Raw genomic sequence first — 24189 nt, forward strand, 5'->3', positions numbered from 1 at the left:
TAATAGCTGCTCAAGGTAGCGTTACTAGTTGTAATATCTTGAGATCTAAAATGAAATGTTGGTCGGGTCAGGTTCGTTTTCCCTCTGCATAGCTCTGTTCTGAGAACTCATTGATTTCTGTAATTAAATGAGTTGGAAGTAAATCCAAGCCCTTTGCCTCGTGTTACCAATCAGAGCTGATGCCTGAATTTTAATAAGCTGTTTAGTGTGATCTTGTGCCAGAGTGGGTAGGTGTTAACAGTTTCTCTTGCTCCAGAATTCCATGTAGCAATCTGCAGTTATAATTGACTCGGCTAGGACAGAAGAATAGAGGAGGTGGAATGGCTTCAGATTAAAACGAAGCAGCAAAGCGCAGAGAGTGGCTAGTTCAATGAATACTCAAATAAAAACCCCTTCCTCTTTTTGTGTATGTGTTGAACTCAATGGTTACAATTTACTTGTTCCTTTCAAAGAGATTGCTGCCTTTCTGATCCCCAGCCTGCTCTGGGGAAGGGAGAGATCTAACGATTCATTAAAAATAAATGGAGAACTCCGAAATACAGACATTCAGATGCTTAATGAATTAGCCAGGACAAAAGCCATACAAGTGTAGCTGCTCGCACATTTAGAGCTGCTCGGGTGCTGGCCTTTTATGCTGAGAGAATGCAAAGACTCTCCACCGAAACATTTCAAAAGTCCATGAAGGAGGTGGACAAATTTGCGGGGGAAGAGTCGGAATACCAATGGACCTTAGTTGGGATGGTTGCGTGAAATCGGTATGTTCATTCCCCAGGAGGCGACTGATTAGTAGTTACTAGAGACCAACAGTGGAGCAGGAATATTCCCTTCTTGCTAAGCTTATGAGCTTCTCATAGACATCTGGTTGGCCGCTGTGCAACGTGAATGGCGGACTCAATGGATGCTTGGTCTCCTCTTGCTGTGCTATTATGAGGCACAGGAAGAGCTTTTGCTCTGCTGGCCAGGTCCTCACTGGAAGGCCAAATTTGACAGGTGAGCAGGGCCACCCACCTGTAAATTACTCAAGTCTCATAATTACACCAGCTGATTGGACTCTTTGAAATCCCAAGGTCGGGACTTCAAAGCACCACAGAAGGCTTGCAAAGAGCAGTAGCATCGCGAGGGAGGCGGTTTGACCTGGGTGCCATGTCTGGGGGGGGGTGACAGGAATGCACCCCATGGGGTGTTCACACCACTGCCCCAGGGGCGGCAGCGCAAGCAGCCATCGTGGGGCAAACGATCCCACCTCTGTCTGAACAGCGCTCTGGTGGCGGTGGCGGCAAACCGCTACATACAACGCATGAATACAACCTATATACAAACTAAGGCCCGTGGGCCGGATGCGGCCCAATCGCCTTCTCAATCCGGCCCGTGGACGGTCCGGGAATCAGCTTGTTTTTGACATGAGTAGAATGTGTCCTTTTATTTAAAATGCATCTCTGGGTTATTTGTGGGACATAGGAATTTGTTCATTATTATTTTTCAAAATATAGTCCAGCCCACCACATGGTCTGAGTGATGGTGGACCGGCCCACGGCTGAAAAAGGTTGCTGGCCCCTGGGTAGTTGATCCCTTCGAACTCTGTGATTCTAATCTTCTAATCTAATCTCTTCCCCCAATGATTTTGCCTTATTGCCATTTAGAAGGGCATTCTTATAAGAAAAGGAAGGTGGGATGAAAAATAAGCTGGAACATTTGTGGTATAAAACGTAACAGGATTTCAGTAGGAAGCTATGGGGTACACACTGATTGGAAAGGAAGCAGTACGGCCACCCCAAAATTTTTGTAGGTGCAAGCGGTATTTAAACTGGAATCATATAGGCAGATGAAGCTGATTGACTGTATGGGACTGGCAGAAATGACTGGCAGAATCCGGGACCAGGGAGAAGAGTCGGCAGAAGAAGACTGGAAAAAATTTAAGGACTACTTACAAAAATATTGCAAAATTAAGGAATGTTGAATGATGTTGGATTGAAATTAAGTGGTTTCAAGCTGTAATTATGATAAAATGGCTTTTTCTTTGTAAGCAAGAACTTAAAGTGATAATAATTTAAGATTTGGAGATAAGGATTTTCTGTATAAACAACTTAAACTGGGTATACAAGAAGGGGAGGTATGAGGAGGTCGGGGAAATAAGACATGAGAAAATAAGCTATGAAATTTATATGTTTTTTAATATTTTTATGTTTGATTTTTCTTTTTGTTTGTAAAAAATTGGAAACTTTAATAAACATCTTTTAAAAAAAATAAATTGGAATCATGTAAACTGCCCTGGTGCCATCATGAATGAGCACAAAACATTAAGAATGCACAATGATAAGAACATATGGAGGGGCCTTTAATGTTTCGACTCTATTCTCTCACCAGGCAGTAAGGATAATTTCCCCCAAATGTCCGGATTCACCTTCAGGCAAGGATATGTTGGGGGGGGGGTGCGCTTCAGATGGATGAGAAAACATCTTATCTGAACTGGAAAATTAAATATGATTTATAAAATAATTTGGGGGGAAATAAAAAATCAATGACACTGAATATGTTACCATAAATCAAAATGTGCCCAGTTAATGCAGATTTCTAAGCAAGGGTATTGATCGTAGATTCTAATCAGCAGATTGCATAAAGGTTAATTCAGAAATGCACCAGGACGTGGCTTGGAATAAATGAATTCAGTTTAAATGTATCACTGAAATTATTATTATTTTTAGCTAATGGAGTGATAATTGAATTCACTCTCTAATCTGAAGCAAGGGATAGAGTAACACCACAACATAATTACTTGTCTGGTTAAATACATCGTCCTGCATGTCTGTATGTGAGTGTATAATTTGCTTTCAGATTCACGCTGAGACTCTCCCTGCTCTTCCTTATCATAATACAATTTAAGAAAGCGTGGCTTTCCTTCTCCATCAAATTAAATCAATTTGAAAAATTGAAGAGGCTTTTGGCTTTAGCTTTCCAATCATCTTTCATTGTTACTGTTAACAAAAGATGGAAGGGGGCAGAGATAATGCAAGGAATTATAGGAAACTCACCTTCCCTCTTCAGAACTTTCTTCGTGAAGGGCCATGGCTGGCCCAAGACATTTTGGCACCTGGAGCGAACCACAAAATGGTGCCCCCTTCCCAGCCAAGGAAGAAGGGGTGAGTGAATACAGTCATACCTCAGGTTAAAGTCACTTCAGGTTGAGTGTTTTCAGGTTGCTCTCTGCAGCGACTCGGAAGTAACAGAACACATTAGTTCTGGGTTTCACCGCTCGCGCATGCGCTCGTGCTCAAAATGATGTCATGTGCATGCGCAGAAGCGGCGAATTGCGACCTGCGCGTGCTCAGATGTGCAGACGCGGGTTGCGTTCTGCTCTGGATGTGAATGGGGCTCTGGAATGGATCCCGTTCACATCCAGAGGTACCACTGTATCTATTTAAAAAAATATTTTTTTATGGAGTTTTACAATTTTATATTCATTACAATAACATTATATAATAATAATACCTTTATTGTCAATGTACAACCTGTGTACAATGAAATTAACTGAGCCTCCCTCCCTCCCTCCCTCCCTCCCCCCACAAACACTTAATTTTATTGCACTCTGTGTGCTTGCCACTCAACACACCAACCCTGAAAGTCAGTTGCACTATATTTTTTTCTGTTCAGCAGCCTAACAGTCTACACATAGAAACTAGTTTTTAGCCTGTTGGTACAACTGATTATACTTCTATATAAAGAAGGAGGAGGAGGAGGAGGAGGAGGAGGAGGAGGAGGAGAAGGAGAAGAAGTTATTATTTATACCCCACCCATCTGGCTGGGTTTCCCCAGCCACTCTGGGTGGCTTCCAACAAAACACTAAAATACAATCCTGCCCAAGGGGAGAAGATTAAAGAGGTGCTGGCCGGGGTGTGAATCGTCCCTGAGAATTTTTCTCGCTTTCCAAAGACAGCGATCCCTCGCGATGTCATCTAGCAGGCTCAGGGGACAGCCCATGATATCATGTGCTGTGTTCACCACCCTCTGTAGAGACTTTCTGTCCGTGGCTGTCAAGCCAACATACCACTCTATCAAAAGAAAATTAAAAATACAATTCCCAAATCCCCCCCCCCATGATTGCGCTCATCTTCCTCTTCTGGTTCTTTACATGTTAACTTGTCCTGCTTGTTTTATTATACTTTAAGGTTGCATCATTTAGATTAAATGTTATTGTATTCTTATCATTTTTATTCTGTAATTATTTTCACATTACCTCTTACACTTCGTTATTTTCATATTATTACATCCTAATCCTTATGTTCGTTTTGTTAATTGTGTTTACTCAAACCCTACTAGTGAATCCACTTCTTTACAATGTTCATGTAGGTACAACATAAAGGGTTCCCAGTCTTTTTTAAAATCTCTGTTGTCTTTATCTCTAAGTTTTCCAGTCAGCTTCACCATTTCAACATAGTCCATCAGTTTTTCTTGCCATTCTTCTTCAGCTGATATCTTGTCGTCTTTCCATTTTTGTGCTAGTAATATCCTAGCCGCTGTTGTAGCATACAGGAATAGTTTTTTCTTCTCTTTTGGCTTCTGGACTTTTGACAAAAGTTATCTTAAAGATTCTTTTCATTTCATTATAAATCATTTCCCAATTTTTAAAAATTATTTTACAACACCACATATGAAGAAAGGTGCCTTCTTTTTTCTTTACACTTCCAACACTTATTGGAGCCAGTTTTGTACATTTTTGCCATTTTTACAGGTGTGATATACCAGGGGTGAGTGAATATCTAAATCAGGAACAAGGGAAGGATAAAGATCTGCATAGGGATCTGATGCCCCTTTAGATCCTGCTGCCCGAGTTCGTTATCTCACTTTGTGGCATGCCAGCTGTGGTGTAGGGTGGCATTTCTTTTTTTAAATAAATAACATTTTATTCCTCTTTTCATTTTGAAGGTTACCTTTGTTACTCAACAATTATATTCCAATTCAGCAAAACTAGTGATCTCCCGCTCTCCCAAGATCAATGTTTATAACCCAAATTACATACAGTTGGGTTACAACTTTCCATCTTATTTAATTTCATCTGAGCAAGTCTCCCTGGAAAAGACCCTGATGCTGGGAAAGATGGAGGGCACAAGGAGAAGGGGACGACAGAGGGTGAGATGGCTGGACAGTGTTCTCGAAGCTACCAGCATGAGTTTGACCAAGCTGCAGGAGGCAGTGGAAGACAGGAGTGCCTGGCATGCTCTGGTCCAGGGGGTCACGAAGAGGCGGACACAACTAAACGACTAAACAACAACAACAAGGATGCCTGTGTTCTGTCTTCACAGTTGGATGTGACAATGCTTCTGAAAGCCAGTTGCTGAAAACTGCAGAAGAGGAGAGGGCTCTTAGGTTCGTATCCTGCTTGCAGGTTTCCCACAGGCATATGGTTGGCCACGGTGAGAACAGGATGCTGGACTAGATGGGGCGCTGGCTGATCCAGCAGGCTCTTCATATCATCTTACATTGATGTTGCCACTATAGCAGGGCCGGAGGAAGGGGGGTGGGGTGGTCCGCCCCAGGTGTCACCACTGTGCTGGGCCCCGGGGTAACCCAAGTAATACGGCCCAGGTCCGGTCCCAAATCCAAGGGTTCCGCGAGGAGTCAGTCCAACAGGGCCAAGGCAGGAAACCAGGCAAGGTCAGGCACAGGATCACAGGCAGGTTCTGGCAAACAGCAACGTTGCTCCCACAACCTGGGGAGAGATCCAGCAGCCTTTTATCTTTGTCGGGGTAATGGGCAGTCCTGATCCCCTCCTGCGAGTACTCAGGTCTCTCCTTCTCTCAGACCTGAGTCTCTGCAGCCTGGGAGATGTCAGTGGGTTACTAGACCCAGAGGCCACCTCAGCCTCCCCTGACCCAACCAGTAGTGGAGCAGCTGTAAGTGATGGCCCAGCTGGAGGTAACGAGGTAATCCCCACATCTGGAGCCAGGGCAGGTTCAGGCCCCTGACTCAGCCCAGCTGGTGCTTGTTGCAGGGGAACCTGTGCAGACTGGGACTCTTCAGAATCAGGCCCCAGACTAGGTTCAGCTGCTGCCTGAGGCAAAGGATTCAGTGCAGACTGAGACTCCTCTGGCTCCGAGTCCGACCCAGAGTCCCAGGCCATCACAACCACTGAGGGGGTGTGTGTGACAAAATGCCAAGCGGCACTCACCGTGGGGCCTGCAGCACGCCCGAGTCATGCATCTCTCCTGGGAGTGATGTGGTGGCTTGGGTACCCACAGGCTCCGCACTGCCCCAAATGGTCCGCCCACCGACTCCCCCTCAGCTGTAGGGTGGCTGAGTGGGAGGAGGCAGGTAGACTCCTTGGAGGCCCTGCAGTGCACCCCACCCCGCCCCCAAGCGCAGGGCATGCGCACTTCCCCAGTTGCTCCACCGCTGCAGTATAGGCAACAGAGGAAGAGAAGAAGTGAAAAGGAGGATGAGATATTTCCAGGCCTATTCAGGAGCCAGAATCTCCTCCTCCACCAATGACTCAGTCGCCATAATTATTTAAGCAACCGTTGCCTCAGCCCTAAATACAGATAGCCTTGATCTGTAAATGTCAGTGGATGAGAACAACATATTACTGCAATAAACACAGTACTTAGTCATGCCATTGGCAGCTAAAAACAACTATTAGCAAGTTTCTCTACTGCGCATGGAAATCTCAGCAAATTTGAGCAAAAGGTTTATCGCTGGTGATTCATTGTTGAAAATGATTATGTCCTCAACATATACACATCCTTGCAGTTTGCTGTTTGGCTCTTGAAAAGAGATTGGTGGAATGGTTCAAAATTATCTCTGGCCGACAGTTAGATTGTATCAATTACTTAAAACTGCTAAGAAGAAGAAGAAGAAGAAGGGGGAAGGAGGGTGATGGGGAGGATTGGCAAGGACATAATAATCTACCCTCTCACTTTAAAGACAATCTGAAGATTAATGCAAGGGGAGCGGCGGCAGAAATCAGTTGGGGGAAAGTGAGTGTGACAAAATGAACACTTGTACTTCCAGCGTTGCTCCGTGAGGCAAAGGGAATTAGCTGTCAGATGAGAAAGAGGATGAACTTCCTGCTTGTCATATCAAAAGCTCTTTGCTTTAATCTGAAGATAATGGATATGTTGCCAGATGAACAGTGATTAGAGCTGGAACAAATTTGCTCTCCAAATTCCCCTCTGTAAATTTTGATGTTGAACGCTCTCTAGATGTTCTCTGAATGTTTGCTGAATATCTGTCTTTGATACACTACGATTTGATCTCTCTTCTACAAATCTACATTTTTGGAAAGCTGCCTGCCTGTTCCCTATGCATTCAGAGACCTCTCAAGAAACTCTCCCAAAATTGGGCATGATGGCTCCTGAGATGGGCAACCAAAATGGTCAAAGGCCTGGAAACGATGCCTTATGAGGAACGGCTAAGGGAGCTGGGCATGTTTAGCCTGGAGAAGAGGAGGTTAAGGGGTGATATGATAGCCATGTTCAAATATATAAAAGGATGTCACATAGAGGAGGGAGAAAGGTTGTTTTCTGCTGCTCCAGAGAAGCGAACACGGAGCAATGGATCCAAACTACAAGAAAGAAGATTCCACCTAAACATTAGGAAGAACTTCCTGACAGTAAGAGCTGTTTGACAGTGGAATTTGCTGCCAAGGAGTGTGGTGGAGTCCCCTCTTTTGGAGGTCTTTAAGCAGAGGCTTGACAACCATATGTCAGGAGTGCTCTGATGGTGTTTCCTGCTTGGCAGGGGGTTGGACTCAATGGCCCTTGTGGTCTATTCCAACTCTATGATTCTATGAGATCGAGGAGAAGGTTTTGGTCTATGTTTTGGATAAGGCTGGGTGGCATTTTGAATCAAGATGTTGGAGCAAACTTTTCTAAATTGCACTGATTTGGACATCTCTTCATATATTATCTTTGGCATCATGGTTCTTGAGATTGAGAGGCAGGTTTTCTCTTATGCTTCTTATGCTGGTGCTGCTGCTCGCGTGAGTGTTGGGAGGACCGCTCCCTTTCTGCCAACTCCATCTGGCCTAGGGGGCGGGGCCTGCATTCATCGCCACAGCATAAGAGGCTTGGGAGAGGCCTCCGGGACACGACTGCTGGTGCTGCTGCTCACGTGAGTGTTGGGAGGACCGCTCCCTTTCTGCCAACTCCATCTGGCCTAGGGGGCGGGGCCTGCATTCATCGCCACAGCATAAGAGGCTTGGGAGAGGCCTCCGGGACACGACTGCTGGTGCTGCTGCTCACGTGAGTGTTGGGAGGACCGCTCCCTTTCTGCCAACTCCATCTGGCCTAGGGGGCGGGGCCTGCATTCATCGCCACAGCATAAGAGGCTTGGGAGAGGCCTCCGGGACACGACTGCTGGTGCTGCTGCTCGCGTGAGTGTTGGGAGGACCGCCCCTTTCTGCCAACTCCATCTGGCCTAGGGGGCGGGGCCTGCATTCATCGCCACAGCATGAGAGGCCTGGGAGAGGCCTCCGGGACACGACTGCTGTTGCTGCTTTGTGAGTGCTGGGAAGACCGCTCCCACTCCTGCCAACTCTATCCGGCCTAGGGGGGCGGGGCCTGCACTACCATCACAGTTTAGAGGACAGAGCAGCTACCGGCAGCAATGGACAAAATAGTTTTAAACGTTTTAATTGCTTTTAATTTGCAGCACCTTAAATGGGGGTTGTTGTTTTTTATAATATTATATTATTTCATTATCTGCTGCAAATGTTAAAGATGTTTATATATATTTTAAGGTGTTTTAAATGTGCTTTTACTGTTTATTTTGTTGTACCACTGTGAATGGTGGTTTTTATTTATGTATTTTTGTTTGTTCCATTTTGTTTTGTTTTTGGGGTTGGGCACTGAGTGGGGCGGGGATTGGTTTTGTTTGGGCATAATTGTTTTGGTTGTTTTGTTTTCTATTTGTAAATGGAGGTTAATATGAGGCTTGGGATTGCCACCGTGGTGGGGCGAGGGAGGTATGGCGGTGGGGGCAGATGTTATAGGCGAAGGGGATCGAGATATGGATATGCTCGTACCCCTTCCAATCTGCGCCCCATCCCGAGAGACGAGGGTAGGGTGAGCAAGGATTACTCACCTCCTTCACTGGTGTTGTGCAATGCCAGGTCTATAGGCAACAAAACCGCTACCCTGCGAGATTTCTTTATCTCGCAGGGAGTTGACCTGGCTTGTGTGACGGAGACCTGGGTGCGCGAAGGGGTAACTGTTACCTTACGAGAGATGGCGCCCCCGGGTTTCTCCGTCCTCCACCAGTCACGGACTGTGGGCCGGGGGGGAGGGGTGGCAGTATTAATCCGGGAAGATTGTTCTTTCAGGGCTCTACCATCGCCATCGATCCCCGGCATTGAATGTGTTGGCCTAGTGTGGGGCTCCGAGGAGAGCTTGGCTGTCTGGCTGGTGTACCGGCCACCTAGCGCACCAGCAGCCACCCTGTCAGGCCTGCTGGAGGCGGTGGCCGGCTGGGCCTTGGAGTTCCCTAACCTATTGGTATTGGGGGACTTCAACTTCCACGCTGATGCCACTCCCTCCTCACAGGCTCTGGACCTGGTGTCTTCCATGGCGACACTAGGGCTCTCCCAGTTTGTTTCGGGCCCCACACATCAAGCAGGCCACACGCTGGATTTGATCTTTGGCGCCGGTATAGATGTGATCATGTCTCCTTCGATGAAGGTGCCATGGTCTGATCACTACGCTCTGAAAGCCAGGATTGACTTTCCACCCCCACCCTGCTTAGGTGGCGAGCCGATTTGGGCTCGCCCGCAGAGGCTGATGGACCCGGATAGGTTCCGTCAAGCCTTGCGGGACCTTACTCCCCCTGGCGACTCATTGACTGAGCTTGTTGAGGGCTGGAATACCCAGCTCCTGGCAGCCATCGATGAGATCGCACCTAAGCGCCCTCTGCGACCCCGCAGAAACCGGGCTCCCTGGTTTACCGAGGAGCTTCGGAAAATGAAGCGGGACCTCAGACGGCTAGAGCGAGTATGGCGGGGTGCCCGTGACGGAGCCTCAAGAACATCTTATAGGGTTTTTATGAAAACCTATGAGATGGCAGTGAAGGCTGCTAAGAAGTCTTACTTCTCGGCCTCCATTGCATCCGCTAGCTCTCGCCCGGCACAATTATTTAGTATAATTCGGTCTTTAACGTCCCTTGAAGGACAGCCAAATTTAAATAACAATCTGACACACAGCTGTGAGGCATTTGCGAGCTTTTTTGCGGAGAAGGTCCTGATGCTCCGCCATGACCTCCCTGCCAATTTGGATACAATAAAGGAACTGGAGGCCCCTCGACTGTCCTCGGGTCCAGTATTGGACCACTTTGACCGGATATCTCCAGCCGATGTGGACAGATTCCTCCAAGCTGGAAAGCCCACCACCTGTCCTCTTGACCCGTGCCCGTCATGGCTGATTAGAGCGTGTCCAGACGAGGTGCGGGGGCCCCTGGGGGATATCATCAACTTGTCCCTTGGCACCGGGATATTCCCAGGGGAACTGAAGGAGGCGGTGGTGCGTCCGCTCTTAAAGAAAACATCATTAGATCCCTCAGATCTATCCAATTACCGCCCGGTCTCGAATCTTCCATTCCTGGGTAAGGTGATTGAGAGAGCAGTTGCTGAACAGCTTGGTAGGTTTCTGGATGAAACATCTGCTCTAGACCCATTCCAGTCCGGCTTCCGCGCTGGTCATGGGACCGAGACGGCTCTGGTCGCCCTAACAGATGATCTCCGCAGGCAGCTGGATCGAGGCGGGTCAGGGCTGCTGATTCTTCTAGATCTGTCAGCAGCCTTTGACATGGTCGATCACGAACTCCTGGACCACCGCCTTGCCGACGTGGGGATCCAGGGCACAGTCCTTCAATGGCTGCGCTCGTTTCTCTCTGGTCGGGGACAGAGGGTGGCGCTTGGGGGGGAATTGTCATCACGCCACTCCTTGGTCTGTGGAGTGCCTCAGGGTGCAATTCTCTCCCCGATGCTTTTTAACATCTTTATGCGCCCCCTCGCCCAGCTTGTCCGGAGTTTTGGGCTGGGTTGCCATCAGTATGCTGATGACACCCAACTCTATCTGTTGATGGATGGCCATCCTGACTCGGCCCCAGACACGCTGACCAGATGTCTGGAAGCGGTGGCTGGATGGTTACGTGGGAGCCGGTTGAAGTTAAATCCTTCGAAGACAGAGGTCCTCTGGCTGGGGCGGGACGATATGGGATCGAGGGGGCAACTCCCATCTCTTGCGGGGGTGCAATTAGTGCCAGCACCGTCCGTTAAGAGTTTGGGTGTAATCTTCGATACCTCCCTCTCTATGGAGTCGCAGATTACAGCTATAACAAAGGCGGCATTTTTTCATCTCCGCCAAGCTAAGCAGTTGGCCCCTTATCTCTCTCGTCCTGACCTAGCCACTGTGATCCATGCGACGGTCACCTCCAGACTGGATTATTGTAACTCGCTCTACGTGGGGCTGCCCTTGAGACTGACCCAGAAACTCCAGCGGGTGCAGAATGCCGCGGCGAGACTCCTTATGGGGTCTTCGCTGCGAGAGCACATTCATCCGGTATTATACCAGCTGCACTGGCTCCCGGTGGAGTACAGGATCAGGTTTAAGGTGCTGGTTTTAACCTTTAAAGCCCTATACGGCCTAGGACCCTCGTACCTACGGGACCGCCTCTCCTGGTATGCCCCACAGAGAAACCTACGGTCTGCAAATAATAACATCCTCAAGGTCCCAGGCCTCAGAGAGGTTAGGCTGGCCTCAACTAGAGCCAGGGCCTTCTCGGCTGCGGCTCCAAACTGGTGGAATGCTCTGTCACAAGAGACTAGGGCCCTGCGGGACCTGACATCTTTCCGCAGGGCCTGCAAGACAGAGTTGTTCCGCCAGGCTTTTGGTCAGGGCGCAGCCTGACTCCCTCCTCTGGCAACCTGCACAGAATTTTGTTTAATCGGTTGCCATCAATTTGATTTTAACTAATTTTATAATGAAATATTTTTAGAATGTGTTATTATTTGATTGTTTATTTGATTGTTGTTAGCCGCCCTGAGCCCGGCTTTGGCTGGGGAGGGCGGGATATAAATAAAAATTATTATTATTATTATTATTATTATAATTGAAAGCCATTCTGACTCAAGATGGCTGACCGAACCTTTCAAAACTGTACTGATTTTAACCCAATTATAAAACAGATTTTTTTTGCTCTACCTGAGCAACCCCAGGTAAGGTAAAGGTAAAGGTACCCCTGCCTGTACGGGCCAGTCGTGTCCGACTCTAGGGTTGTGCACCCATCTTACTTAAGAGGCCGGGGCCAGCGCTGTCCGGAGACACTTCCGGGTCACGTGGCCAGCGTGACGAAGCTGCTCTGGCGAGCCTGCACCAGCACAGCACACGTAAACGCCCTTTACCTTCCCGCTATAAAGCGGTACCTATTTATCTACTTGCACTTTAAGGGTGCTTTCAAACTGCTAGGTGGGCAGGAGCTGGGACCGAAGGACGGGAGCTCACCCCGCTGCGGGGATTCGAACCGCCGACCACGCGATCGGCAAGCCCTAGGCACTGAGGTTTTACCCACAGTGCCACCGCGTACCCAACCCCAGGTAGAAGGTTGCAAATGCCTTCCCTCACTCCCTCTTTCTACTACTGCCGCTGTATTGGAGAATGTGGTTTGTCTGTCTTTTTCCTATGAGCCCAAACACTTACTGAGATATTGTCACCAAACTTGGCTTTACAGTTCATGAGATGGAGAAGCCGGTATTGCCATAATAATAATAATAATTTATTATTTATATCCCGCCCATCTGGCTGGGTTTCCCCAGCCACTCTGGGCAGCTTCCAACAAAATATCAAAATGCAATAATCCATCAAACGTTAAAAGCTTCCCTAAACAGGGCTGCCTGTCTGGTAGCTGTTGTTCTCTTTGACATCTGTTGGGAGGGCATTCCACAGGGTGGGCGCCACTACCGCGAATGCCCTCTGCCTGGTTCCCTGTAACTTGGCTTCTCGCAGCGAGGGAACAGCCAGAAGACCCTCAGCACTGGACCTCAGTGTCCTGGCAGAACGATGGGGGTGGAGACGCTTCTTCAGGTATACTGATTTTGAATCAAGACAATGGACCAAAATCTTCCAAACTGTACTGATTTGGACACATCTGAAGATAGCAACATATAGACAACTTTTCAAACACAATTGTTCCTGCACTGATTCAGGGCAGGATCAAGGTTGAGTGTTTCCCAAGTTGTGGTGGGGGTTATGCACAGCCTTTGGAACTAATGAATTTAAATTACATTACCCATTTATAAAGTTCAGTATTTTTCTAGATTCTAATATTCCCAGGCAATGCTGGATACTTTCTGCTGGTGCATATAATATCTGAGAATCTTAGCTCTCTCCTCCTCCATGAATTTGTCCAATCCTTTTTTCTTTTTTTAAGTTGGTGGCTATCTCTGTCTCCTGTGGAAGCGAGTTCCAGCGTTTAACTATGTGCTACTTAAGTAAGTATTTCCTTTTATGTTTCCTGAAGCTTTCAACATCTAAAAAACAGCTAGGACTTTCTGATTTCAGGATAGCTGGTGCGTGGCGGTTCCTTCTGTTCTCAGTACGCATCAACAGCCTAAAAGAGAAGAACGAAGAACGAGGAGCTGGAAAGTGAAATAATCAGATGTTACCCACGTTAATTTCCTGTATCTCTTCCTTTAATCTGATGTCTTCCTTTAATGGGATGGCTACCTCCGAATCATGGAATAATTAGATCTCCTAGCTGCCCCTTTCAACCCAGTGATTGTTAGGCTTGACTGATAGATTGAGCAAAAGTGGCTAAAGATGTGATTTTAAGTGCTGCTGGTGGGAAGAGGGAGATACTCAAAGAGATTAGGCCATTATTCACGTATTATGACATGCATTCATCTTGATAGTCTCTCGTTAGAGCATAGGGCAGCTATATGATTTTAAGTGATGGTTATCGGATCTGGCAGCTAATTCCATTCCAAATTGTTTTTGAATAAAAGGCTCCTTGGGCCTAAGTTCTTAATAGCCACACAGGGCTGATAACTGGTGGTGAGAAGGGAAGAAGCAAGCAAACAAACAAACAAAGGGCCTGGGTAGTTATTCGACCTCTGAGCAGGTTGCTAGAATGGCTTCCAGGGAGTTAAAAAAACACAACATTTGGGATTTTGCAAGATTATTATTTGGGTGTTTTGGTTTTGAGCAGATGTCAGCAGCAAACATTGGAGCGATCCAAACTCCCCATTTTGAACCAGGTTTGAACATAGCTGTCAACCTTCCCTTTTTTTTGCTGGAAGTTCCCTTATTCCAGCACCGTTTCCTGCTGCTTCCCACTGCTATCCCGGATTTTTTTAGATAGACTGTCCCCGGGACAGGTGAGGCTGCTGATCCCTTATTTTCGAGGCTGCTGATCCCTTATTTTCAAATCTGAAAGTTGACAGCTATGGGTTTGAAGGAGGCTTCTCCTTGCTTGCCCTTGCAATGCAATTAAATTATTATTATTATTATTATTATTATTATTATTATTATTATTATTATTAGTCATCCATACCAACAGGTCTGGGACGTGGGTGGTGCTGTGGGTTAAACCACAGAGCCTAGGACTTGCCAATCAGAAGGTCGGCAGTTCGAATCCCCGCAATGGGGTGAGCTCCCGTTGCTCAGTCCCTGCTCCTGCCAACCTAGCAGTTCGAAAGCTCGTCAAAGTGCAAGTAGATAAATAGGTACCACTCCAGGGGGAAGGTAAACGGCATTTCCGTGCGCTGCTCTGGTTCTCCAGAAGCGGCTTAGTCATGCTGGCCACATGACCTGGAAGCTGTACGCCGGCTCCCTCGGCCAATAAAGCGAGATGAGCGTCGCAACCCCAGAGTCGGCTATGACTGGACCTAATGGTCAGGGGTCCCTTTACCTTTACCTTATGGTGCTTATGAGTACAGTGGTACCTTGGGTTACATACACTTCAGGTTTCATGCGCTTCAGAGTACAGACTCCGCTAACCCAGAAATAGTACCTCGGGTTAAGAACTTTGCTTCAGGATGAGAACAGAAATTGCGCAGCAGCGGCGCAGCAGCAGTGGGAGGCCCCATTAGCTGAAGTGCTGCTTCAGGTTAAGAACAGTTTCAGGTTAAGAACGGACCTCCAGAATGAATTAAGTTCTTAACCCGAGGTACCACTGTACTGCATCCTGCTACCCTCAAAGACTCCTTTGACCCCACCCCTTTGACTTCCAATCTTAATTTTAAAACTCTCAACTGTCAATTCAGTTTATTGCACATAGCCAAAGGCCTTCACAAGAAACAACAAAGGGCAAAAACAGGACATTCCTCTAAAATCACACGCCAAAAGTCTATAATTTACAGCATAAAATTTTGAAATTATAACGCATTAACAAAACTGGGGCAAAGCTTCTCAGCTGCCAGAGCAAATCTGGCTACCAGATGTGTAATTTGTGTTTATTGGCTAAGAGTTCAACTATCACTTCCTGGGAGGATGAAGCTGAGTACCAATGGGAACATAGGAGATAAAAATTTTCTGGCTACATGTTTTCCTTTTAAAAATTAATCATTTGACTTGTTCTTGTTGTTTGCTCAAGGGGTGTCTTTGTGGGGGGCTGTTGCCTTATTTCTGTCTGTTTTATTGATTTTTGGATGTGTGTAAATATTTTGCCTGGAGGTTGGTTTTGAACATCACATTTTTTCTTCTGTGAAATGGGCATTTTGAGATGCCCACAAAAGTTCCTTGGTTTTCTAAATGCACCCTTGGGCCCTGAAAGCTTGGTCAACCATGTCTTACAGGTACTCTGTCTGTGAAAAGTTGTTGTTGTTGTTTAGTCGTTTAGTCATGTCCGACTCTTCGTGACTCCATGGACCAGAGCACGCCAGGCACTCCTGTCTTCCACTGCCTCCCGCAGTTTGGTCAAACTCATGTTTGTAGCTTCGAGAACACTGTCCAACCATCTCGTCCTCTGTTGACTATGAGGGCCATTCCATTTCTTTTACGGGATTCTTGCCCACAGTAGTATATATGATGGTCAAACTCATGCTGGTAGCTTTGAGAACACTGTCCAACCATCTCGTCCTCTGTCGTCCCCTTCTCCTTGTGCCCTCCATCTTTCCCAACATCAGGGTCTTTTCCAGGGAGTCTTCTGTTCTCATGAGGTGGCCAAAGTATTGGAGCCTCAGCTTCACAATCTGTCCTTCCAGTGAGCACTCAGGGCTGATTTCCTTCAGAATGGATAAATTTGATCTTCTTGCAGTCCATGGGACTCTCAAGAGTCTCCTCCAGCACCATAATTCAAAAGCATCAGTTCTTCGGCGATCAGCCTTCTTTATGGTCCAGCTTTCATTTCCATACATCACTACTGGGAAAAGAATAGCTTTTACTATACGGACCTTTGTTGGCAAGGTGATGTCTCTACTTTTTAAGATGTCACTGTGAAAAGTTAGAAAGCAGCAACTGTTTAAGTTAGGTTTTATGACTTTCAGGGAATTCAGTACATCACTTTGGTCCCAATAGTTCTCACCACCTCAGTGAGAGCTAGTCTAGTGCTAAGGCCCATGCAATGCTAATTCCACCAGACAGCTACACCCTCCGTGTTGCTGGGAGCAGAATTTCTCCTTTTCCTTCTCTTCCGATAACTGGCAGCCTACATAATCTTGCACGCTGAACGTGCGAGGTGAATTTCATCTCTCACCACATTTAACAGCTTTTGTTTCTTCTGTATTACTATTCATAAGACTTCTGTAAATGGGGAATTAATAAGAAAATAATACACTACATTCCCTGTCAGGAAGATGAGCGGGGGCTGGTGGTGCACCTCCAGCGCCCGTCTGCAAAAGCATCACCATTTAATGTGCTTTTATTTTAGCACCAACGCTCCCAAGAAATGTTCTCGGCAATTAATTCACGCTATTTAAATTTAACGCATACTAATTAGGCAGCCTTGAAAAATGAATCTTTCCAGGAATCTGGAGCTCCTTTTAAAATGCACAGACACTACAACTCTTCTGGCATTTTAATGTCTCGAGAGGGAAGCTTTCCACATGCTGGAAGCAAATCCTAAATCACTTCCTCCAGAGCAAGCCCACAAAATGATAGCCGGCATACTTTGCATCCATTCTCTATTCAGTACAGTGGGACCTCAGGTTAAGAGCTTAATTTGTTCTGGAGGTCCATTCTTAACCTGAAAGTGTTCTTAATCTGAAGCACCACTTTAGCTAATGGGGCTTCCTGCTGCTGCCACACCACCAGCGTGCAATTTCTTCATCCTGAAGCAAAGTTCTTAACCCGAGGAGTCTATAACCTGAAGCATCTGTAAGCCAAGGTACCACTGTATTTCAATTTGCAATTGGGTAGACAGCACCTTGCTTTGCTGGATTTTGGTGGAGTTGGAACATAAGAATTGCCTGCTGATGTTAGGGACTGGATTGAGGAAGAATGGTAGGAATGGCCTCCCCCCCCGAACCTTCTCAAGAAGAGGAGGACAGTATAGATCAGTGGTCCCTCAAGCGGAGATCTCTCTGGGGGTCAGATTGTGCACGTGCTTGAGGGTGCACATGATTTCCTGCATCTGCACATGCACATATGCGATTTCCGGTGCCACAGAAGCAAGTCCCCAGGCCATGCTGTGCCGGTTTAGTGCAACACACGGGGACTCGCCAAGCAAGCGGCTTGGTTCGGGGGTGGCTCGGGGGCTGGTTCAATTATCCCTGTGGGCCACTTGTGGCCCATGGGCTGCAGGTTGCCTACCCCTGGTATAGATTTAGAACAGTGGTTTGTGTTGAATGGTTTCTTTAAATGTAAAGGTTCATCATTGTTCCACTCGATGTGTGTGACTTTAAGGGGCCAGAGCAAGATAACGAGACCCAGCTTTACAGCTGTGAAACATAGCAGGTGCTGCTGAGTTGTATTTGATTAAGGTGTGTCAGCATCTGGGTATAGTATATAAGGAGCAGCACCTAGCTCTCCCATTACCCTGGGGGATGGGTTGGTGGTTGGGTCATGTTTGTTTGTTAATGGATTTAGTGTAAATGGAGTTTTGGTTTTTCTTATTAAAACCTTTAAGTTATTTTTGAGTCCTTTCTTTTTAATGCATGATCTCCCCAGCAAGCTCTCTGCAGCGTTACTATACTGCAAAAAGCCAACATCTTTGGTTATGGGCCCAGCTGCTGAGTGGATGACTGCATATTTTTGGACTCTGAGAAAGGTTTGAAAACTCCTTCTCCTGTTAGCATAGTTTTTGTGGGTCTGGAAGAGTTCCAGAATGGTTGACCGGGTTCCTGAAGCTGAGAAGGCTCTGGTCTTCCCACAGCTAACAGATGAGAACTATAGTTTGTGGTCTTTTCGGGTGGAGGCGCTCTTGACCTCTAGAGAAGTATGGACCTATGTAACTGATGACGCTCCTGACCCTGTAACTAATGCTTGGTCGAAAGGAGATGCAAAAGCCAGGGCGATAATTAATTTGGCAGTCAGCGATCAGCAAGTAGTCTATATAAGAAATAAGAAAACTGCCAAAGAAATGTGGGACAGTCTTGCAGCAGTGCATGTTAGAAAAGAGTCAGCGTCTGCATTGACCTTTTTCAAGCAGTTGTACCAGACGAAGTTGCAGCCTGGTGGTGATTTGGCAGCACACTTGAGACGTCTGGAGGCAATACACAGCGAATTAATTCGAAGGGACATGGAGGTACCTGATATTCAGTATGTTTTTATCATCCTTTGTTCCCTTAATGAGGACTTTGATGGTATAGCTAGCCAGATATCTGCTGTTCCACCAGCACAGTTAACTGTGGAAGGGGTAACGGCAAGATTAATGGGCGAGTTGGATAGAAGGGAGGCTTGTGCCATAAGCACTCCTGTTTCCAGAAAGAATGAGGAACGCCATATGCAAACCTGTGGTGATACAACTGCATTTAAAGTTGCAAAGCGTTGTTGGTTCTGCAATAAGCAAGGACATTTTGCAAGGGACTGCAGATCCAAAAGAAAGCAAAGTACTCCCAAGCCTGTTTCTGTTCGTCAATCACGGTCGTCAGCCCAGCAGCCGGCATCGTATAGTAGAGACAGAAACAAGCCGCGAGCTTTTCACGCTCGGACTAAAGATCGTAAAAGAATTAAAGGTGCCAAGTGGAAGTCTTTTGTTATCGACTCAGGAGCATCGCAGCACGTCTGCAATGATCGAAGCTTGTTTGTTTCTTTCGAAGAGGAAATTGGTAATGTACATTTAGCCAATTCACAAGTCTTGCAGTCACTTGGCAGGGGTACCGTTAAACTTGACTCTTTAAACATTACAATAGCGAACTGCATTTACTGCCCGTCAGTGGACAATTTATTGTCAGTAAGGTGCTTTGCCCGTCAAGGCATAACTGTGCGTTTCTTAAAGTCTATGTGTGAGTTTTTCGAGGGGAACAAACGTCTATTGTATGCCCGGGAATCTGATGGTTTATATAGACTGTATTTTCGCACCTACTCCCAATCACCTATAAATTGCAGAGCAGCACAGTCAAGCCAGGAGTTGAGGAATGTAAGGCCACATTCTGGGTGTATCCACGTGGCGCACAGAATTCTGGGACACCTGAATTTTGCTGATGTAATTAAGACAAAGAATATTGTCAATGGCCTCAACTTGAAACCATGCAAATTCTTTATGCAGTGTCTATCCTGTTGCAAGAATAAGATTAAGGTTGCACGCAAGGGTAGGTGCTCAGATAGAAAAGTAACTGAGGCATTTGAGCGTGTACATTGTGATTTAGTTGGGCCACTCCCACCATCATTAGGAGGTTCAAAGTACTGGCTTACTCTGATAGACCAGTATAGTAGATATTGTTGGACTTATGCAATAGCTGAGAAGTCCCAAGCATTTGAGAAGTATAAGGTTTTTTGCAACTGGGTAAAAACGCACTTTAACAAACCAATTAAGAACCTGTTTTCTGACCGGGGTGGGGAATTTGTTTCTGAGGATTTTGAGAAATTCCTGGAAGCGCAGGGGACTACTCATGAGTTACCTTGCCCCCGAAGTCCCTGGCAAAATGGGCTTGTTGAAGTTGTGCAGCGTGACCTGCAGGCAGGGGTTAAAACTTATCTGCACGATGCTAATCTGCCCAAAGCATTTTGGGCTGAAGCACTCAATGCCTTTTGTTATGTTAGAAATCGCAGTTATCATTCTGGTTTAGATGTCACCCCCTATGAGAAGTTGTTTAAAAAACGCCCTAATCTGAAATACCTACGCATTTGGGGTTCAGATGTAATTATGCATTATCCTGCTAAGCAGAAATTGGGTGAGCGTAGTGTCCAGGGGAAGTTAATGGGCTACCAGCAGGGGGCGTACAGAATTTACATACCAGCAACTGGCAAATTTCATATTACCAGAAGCATGATACAAACTGTAAATTGGAATGGAGTTGCTGTTTTCCAAGATACTAATGGTATAAATGATACTGAGGAAGAAGAGGTAGAAGAAGCAGCAGCAGGAGGAAATGGTGCTTCTGAATTAATGGAAAAAGACAAAAAGCCTGTTGGATCTGATAATTTGTTTGAGGATTTAAAGTCACAGGCACCCGAGGGGAGGCTAGATTCTCTTGAGTTTTCTGACCGTGAGCTTAGCCTACAGGCACCTCTTCAGTCTGACAATGATAATTTACAACCTGAAACTAGTAGTTCACTGAGTCCCATTAAGTCTGAGGAGTCTGACTCTCCTTCCGGACTGAGACGTTCAGATAGAAAGAGGCAGAAGCCACAACGTTTTGCAGATGAACATTTTAATACTGTGTATGCCAATAAGGTGGTTTTTGAGCCAAAAAGCTACAATGATGTTCAGAATTTACCTAAGCACCAAGCTGTAAATTGGTATAAAGCTATGAACTCTGAGATAGCTTCTTTAAATGAGCATAACACTTGGTCTCTTGTACCACAAACCCCAGATATGAGACTTATTGATTCAAAATGGGTTTATAGAGTTAAAATGAATGACAAAAATAAAGTTGTAAGGTACAAGGCAAGACTAGTTGCTAGGGGCTTTCAGCAAATTCCAGGTGAAGATTATGATTTGTGCGATTCACCAAGTGTAAAATATGAAACAGTTAAGCTTTTGTTAAAAGATGCATCACAATGTGGAAAAGCCCACTACGCAATGTTTCTCTGCTCTTAAGAGAGTGGTGATGTACCTTAAACATACCAAACATAATAGGTTGCAGTTTACATCACACATGAAAAACATGTACAAAGTATGCTTTATGTTTTTGTTCCACAATGATGAACCGCAGGGGAAATGTTGAATGGTTTCTTTAAATGTAAAGGTTCATCATTGTTCCACTCGATGTGTGTGACTTTAAGGGGCCAGAGCAAGATAACGAGACCCAGCTTTACAGCTGTGAAACATAGCAGGTGCTGCTGAGTTGTATTTGATTAAGGTGTGTCAGCATCTGGGTATAGTATATAAGGAGCAGCACCTAGCTCTCCCATTACCCTGGGGGATGGGTTGGTGGTTGGGTCATGTTTGTTTGTTAATGGATTTAGTGTAAATGGAGTTTTGGTTTTTCTTATTAAAACCTTTAAGTTATTTTTGAGTCCTTTCTTTTTAATGCATGATCTCCCCAGCAAGCTCTCTGCAGCGTTACTATACTGCAAAAAGCCAACAGTTTGCAGGAGGGCATAGTTCAGAGGCTACAGAGGGGAGAAGCTAGGAAATGTTGGGAGAGGAGCAGGAAGAAGCAGAAGCAGGGGAGAGACAGCTGACACAGTGTCTTTAGAAAGCATTCCTGCCCCTCCCCCCGACCAGGCAAGCGTTGAGAGTAGTAGAACAGAAAGCTCAGAGGAAAAAAGCACAGATTAGCCAACGCAGGTATGATGTACAATAGGAGAGGTTGATAGGGTGGGACTTTACTCAGAGCAACACCATTACAGTGGTACCTCAGGTTACATACGCTTCAGGTTACAGACGCTTCAGGTTACAGACTCCACTAACCCAGAAATTGTACCTCGGGTTAAGAACTTTGCTTCAGGATGAGAACAGAAATTGTGCTCCGGCTGCATGGCGGCAGCGGGAGGCCCCATTAGCTAAAGTGGTGCTTCAGGTTAAGAACAGTTTCAGGTTAAGAACGGACCTCTGGAATGAATTAAGTACTTAACCTGTGGTACCACTGTATCTAAGAGACTACTTCCTACGTCTCCCTCTGTGAATATTGAATAAAATACCATGGTAAGAGGTTTTTTGTTTTTTTCCATTACTGGCAGCCTGCCGTGAGGGAGGGGGATCGGATTCTCTGAAGCCTGACAGCTGGATTAGACCAATGGCCCATCTAGTCCAGTATCAGCACCGGCTCCCTTGGCCTGAAAAGCGAGATGAGCCCTGCATCCCACAGTTGCCTTTGACTGGACTTAACCATCCAGGAGTCCTTTACCTTTACCTGTTTTCAGAGTGGCCACCCAGATGCATGTTGGAAGCCCAGAAGCAGGATTTGAGCAAAAACCACTCTCCTCTCTTGCGGTTTTCCAGCAACTGGTCTTCAGAAGCATTAGCTGTCTCCCACCCTGAAGATAAATCGAGCTAATCTTAACAAAATCCATTGCAAACTCCTTGGATGAATATTGGGATAGCAGATGACTTGAGACACTATATATTACTCCTTACATACCCACTAGGTATCTGTGTTCTGCAGCCGTCCCTCCTTAAAGTCCCTAAAATATCAAAAGTCTACTGCACTCCAGCAGGTCAGAATAGATCTGGTAAGTCTTCATTTTCAGTAAGGAACAATTAAGGCCTTTTCAATATGGTGGATAAAGTGAGTTATTGCTTTGTTTTGAGAAAGGGCAGGAGTGTTGTTTTCCGGCAGCCTGAGACAGCACAACACACCCAACTTTGAACGGTGCTAATCAGGGTAACCTAGAACACCAGAGATAACTTCTGCGTATAAGCATCTGAGCAGGAGCAGTCTATCTGAGCAATGAGTGAATAGTTGGAATTACAGCAGCAGCACCTTTAATGGTTCCCGACCGTTCTTAAGTTGCCCTGATGACGATATTTGTGTATGCAAATGTGTTTGTGTGGAGACAACTTCCTTGGGAATAGAAATGTACTGTTACAATACCGGCAGATTCTGGTGGATCAAAAAAATCAGGTGTCCCCTCTGAAGCCACCACCCTTTCAGGGAATCTATACTTCTGCTAGGGAGTTTTCTTTCTTTCTTTTCACACATCCATAAGGATTCTGTATTCCCATGCTGTTTTGAAGCCTTTTGCATCAATATTTCTTTTGTAACCTCACAAAAGTTCACAATATTGGCTTTCACCGAAAGGTAAGTACATATCCCCGTTCCCTCACTCATGCTCCTTTCAGAAAAAATGTGCGCAGATTGACAGCCCTCTCTTTGTGAAGCACCATGCTCCCCCAGCTCCCCCATCAATCAAACTGATGCTGGAGGAACCTATCATTTATGCCAGAGTGCAACTGCTCAGCTAATCATCCGTTGTCAAAAGTCCAGCCAACTTGCTCTCATTTGGAAAAAGAAGTGATACCAATGGCGAAAGTGAATTACTTCTGCCTTCTCCACTGACCTTGGGATGTTAATACCGGTGCTTCGAATGGGAGGTTGCGGGTGATGCAGTGGGTAGGCAACCTAGCCATTGTACAGAAATGAAGGGGTAAACTGAGGACACCCAGCCTCATGGTGTAGTAGTAGTAGTAGTAGTAGTAGTAGTAGTAATTTATTTATACCCTGCCCATCTGGTTGGGCTTCCACAGCCACTCTGGGCGGCTTCCAACAAAATATTAAAATACAGTAATGCATCAAACATTAAAAGCTTCCCTAAACAGGGCTGCCTTCAGGTGTCTTCTAAAAGTCTGGTAGTTGTTGTTCTCTTTGACATCTGGTGGGAAGGCGTTCCATAGGGCGGGTGCCACTACTGAGAAGGCCATCTGCCTGGTTCCCTGTAACTTGACTTCTCGCAGTGAGGGAACTGCCAGAAGGCCCTCGGCGCTGGACCTCAGTGTCCGGGCTGAACGATGGGGGTGGAGACGCTCCTTCAGGTATACAGGACCGAGGCCGTTTAGGGCTTTAAAGGTCAGCACCAACACTTTGAATTGTGCTCGGAAACATACTGGAAGCCAGTGTAGGTCTTTCAAGACCGGTGTTATGTGGTCTCGGTGGCTGCTCCCAGTCACCAGTGCAGCTGATGCATTCTGGATTTATAGCAGTTTCTGGGTCACTTTCAAAGGTAG

Source organism: Podarcis liolepis, assembly GCF_965112155.1.
Source record: "Podarcis liolepis genome assembly, chromosome: 11".
NCBI lineage: Eukaryota > Metazoa > Chordata > Lepidosauria > Squamata > Lacertidae > Podarcis > Podarcis liolepis.